Source organism: Marmota marmota, unplaced genomic scaffold (genome assembly GCF_001458135.2).
Source record: "Marmota marmota marmota unplaced genomic scaffold, marMar, whole genome shotgun sequence".
Taxonomy (NCBI): Eukaryota; Metazoa; Chordata; class Mammalia; order Rodentia; family Sciuridae; genus Marmota; species Marmota marmota.
Window position 1 is genome coordinate 33,388,645 of NW_025999990.1, and position 3,840 is coordinate 33,392,484.

The 3,840-nt window shown below is 37.6% G+C and overlaps 1 pseudogene; it reads right to left on the reverse strand.

Moving 5' to 3' along the window:
* Window positions 1-1,830: 1,830 nt before the first annotated feature.
* Window positions 1,831-3,188, reverse strand: LOC107139405 (annotated as a pseudogene).
* Window positions 3,189-3,840: the final 652 nt, after the last annotated feature.

The window sequence follows — 3,840 nt, forward strand, 5'->3', positions numbered from 1 at the left end:
CTGGAAATACACATGTAGTAGAATAAAGCTTAACCCCTGTCACCCACCCTGCACAAAACTCAACTCGAAGTGGATCAAAGACCTAGGAATTAGACCAGAATCTCTGAACCTGCTAGAAGAAAATGTAGACCTAACATTCCTACATATTGGCTTGATAGCTGACTTCCTTAACAAGACTCCTAGTGCAAGAAATAAAATAAAAAATTAGTAAATGGGATGACATCAAATTAAAAAGCTTCTTCACAGCAGAGGAAACAATCCAGAACATAAAGAGAGAACCTACAGAATGGGAGAAAATCTTTGACACTTGCACCTCAGGTAGGGCATTAATATCCAGGATAAATAAAGAACTCAAAAAACTTAACACCAAATAAAACAACACAGCAAAAACAAGACAAAAACCAAATAACCAAATCAATAAATGGGCAAAGTAACTAACAAATACTTCTCAAAGGAAGAAATATGAATAGTTAACAAATATATGAAAAAATGTTCAACATCTCTAGCAATTAGAGAAATTCAAATTAAAACTGCACTGAGATTCCATCTTATTCCAGTCAAAATGGGAATTATCAAGAATACAAGTAACAATAAATGTTGGTGAGGATGTGGGGAAAGGGTACACTCATACATTGTTGGTGGGACTGCAGTTTGGTGCAATTATTCTAGAAAGCAGATTCCTTAAAACACTAGGAATGGAAACATTTGACCCAGTTACCCCATTTCTGTCCAAATTTTTAACATATTTTCTTACATTCTATTAAAGAAGCTTGTTTTTTTTTTTTTCCTTTTACATGTAAGCCTTGAGCAACTGGCATGAGTCTTTGGAATCTGATTTTGGACTTTTTATTCTATTCCATGTGCATATATATGAATCAATACCACAGTGTTTTTATACTTGTATTAAAAATAACTTTGCCATCTGCTAGAGTAAGTTTTCCAACTTTTGTCTTTCTAAAGACTTAATTTTTGCTTGGTGTGGTGGCTCATACCTGTACTCTCGGCAGTTCAGGAGGCTGAGGCAGGAGGATTGTGAGTTCTAAACCAGCCTCAGCAATTTTGCTAGGCCCTAAGCAACTCAGTGAGGACCCTGTCTCTAAATAAAATACAAAAAAGGGTTGAGGATGTGGCTCAGTGGTTAAGTGTCCCCAAGTTAAAAACAAAAAACTTAATTTGCTATTTTTAGTCTTTAATTTTTTTATTATTTATTTATTTATTTTAGTTTTTTGGTACTGGAAATTAAAACTAGGGCCTCATACATACTTGGTAAGTACTCCACAAATGAGCCACATCCACAGTTGGTTTTATTTTTTATTTTGAGATAAGTGGTCCAGACTGGCTTTGAACTTGTGATCCTTCTGCTTTAACTTCCCAAGTAGATGGGATTACAGGTGTGTGCTACCATGCCTGGATGTTTTTATTTTATTAGTATTATTTTTGTGATGGGGTTTTGCTGTATTGTCCTGACTTCCCTCAAACTCCTGGGGCTCAGGTAATGATCCTGTCTCAGCCTCTCAAGAAGCTGGGTCTACAGTTATGTGCCACTGCATCTGGTGGTCTTTGTGCCTAACCCAGATCTTAAATTCTGAGGGCAGTAATCCCAGGAATTTTAATTTTTTCGAAAACAAACAAACAAACAAAGGAACATGAGACGTTCTTTATCCAGAAGAAATATGTTAACTATATAACTTTAAAACAGAAATCCTCATCTATTATCCACTAAAATTTAAAGATTGCCAATAAAGACAATTAATAGCCGCAAGTAATTTAGTAAAACTCAACAGATGATGGCTGTTCAGGTACCACATTTCTAAATCTTCTGGAATTCATAAACCTAAAGCTTTGCATTGCTTGGTACGTAATTATTTTTCTCCACTCATCTTTGTGTGTGTGTGTGTGTGTGCGCGCGCGTGTGTGTCTAAATTGTCATATTTTTGTTATTAGCTAAAACTATTTGAAAATAATCTTAAAATAAATTCCCTTTTTCTACCTGAATCTCTAAGTGGCTGTGCCTTTCTAATGATTTCTCTTCTTGTGTTTTCTCCATTTCTCTCTTTTTTTTTTAACACATAACTTTAATACTCCACATTATTATCTTGATCACAACAGTGGTAACCTCCTTGTCAACAATCTTGTGAGTTGAGGAGCTGATTCTCATTCTCATATCCATCAGGCAGATATGCTCTCCTCAGCTGGTCTGACTTAGGTATGGAGCCTCCATTCTTCACATGGCCAGAAAGGAAAGCATGAACTGTTGGGTGATCAGCCTTCTTCAGGGGGATGTTGGCTTCCAGGCACATTTTCACAAAGTCCTGGATAACACTGACTTTCTCTGTTTGCGGAGTACTTTTGCACTGAAGAGATGCAGTTAGGGGCCTCTGCTTCTTTCTCACATTCTGCTCTTCAAATTCTGCCTTCCTCTTGGTATGGGTCTTTGGGTGGTCGCTAATAGCAGACTTGCAAACATGGTTTAGAACCACATTGCAAGAAATGCAGAAGTTTTTCTCCATCTTCATGAAGCTCACCTCCAAACTCAGTGACATGATCAAGGGGAGTCACATACAAAGCAGTCTTAGAACGGTTTGGGGCAGGTGGTTTTGGTGCTGTTACTACAAATCGTTCCATTTTAATCCTGAATTAGGTTCGGATTAGTTTCTAGTTTTTTTTTTTTCTTTTTTTTTTTTTTTCTTGATACTTAGTAGTGAAGGGTCTCCAGCACAAAACCTCAGACACATCAAATCCTGGCACTTTCCGTTTGTTCACACCCAGAGACGCCTTCAAATCAGTTTTTCAACAAGTGGTGGTTGGGAAATAGTTTCTGGGCTTGCACCCTATTTTCCCTGAGGTGCCGGGAAGTCATGCCTTTACTTCTAGGTTTTCCACCCTGCTCTTTCCATTTCTCTTTTATTGTCATCTTTTCCTTCCAACACTGGGGGAAGACTACACAGGAGATTTTTGTGAAGTAGGCTTGCATCTAAAGGGCAAGTATGGTTCAGAACCATGGAGAGCAGACCACACAGTTCAAGGGTCTATAACAAGATAATGGCAAATCTGAGTGGGCCTTGTTCTAAACCCTAGGATTTAGAGCAGTGCCTGACATATAAAAAGTATTCAATAAATGTTAAGTGCAAAGAATTCTTTATAGTGGAACCAACTCAAACGAACACTTTCAGAGTTCTTTTTTTTAATATTTATTTTTTAGTTGTAGTTGGATACAATATCTTTATTTTATTTATTTATTTTTATGTGGTGCTGAGGATTGAACCCAGGGCCTCACACATGCTAGGTGAGTGCTCTGCCACTGAGCCACAACTCCAGCCCTTCAGAGTTCTTGATACATGCAACTAAACTATTTTTCAAAAGTGGAGTATTGGGTTTGATATGGGTGAGTGGTAAGAGTATATGCTCAGCATGTGTAGGTTCTGAGTTTGATTCCTAGCATCAAAATAACAACCACCAAAACAAACAAACAAAAAAGACCTATAAACAAAACAGGGTTGATGAGGCATTAGTATAAAGAACCACTAACTATAACTTCTATAAATTCTCTTCTTATCCTTCACTCATTTATTGTATGTGGGTGATGAAATAAGTGCCTACTCTGTACCTGGCCTCAAAAACCTCAAAATTCAGATGGGAGAACATATGACAAATGATCATATTATGATGAGACAGATTTTTTTTTAATATTTATTTTTTAGTTTTCGGCGGACACAACATCTTTGTTTGTACTTGGTGGTAAGGATCCAACCAGGGCCGCACGCATGCCAGGCAAGCGCACTGCCACTTGAGCCACATCCCCAGCCCCTGATGAGACAGATTCTATTCTAGAGTACACCA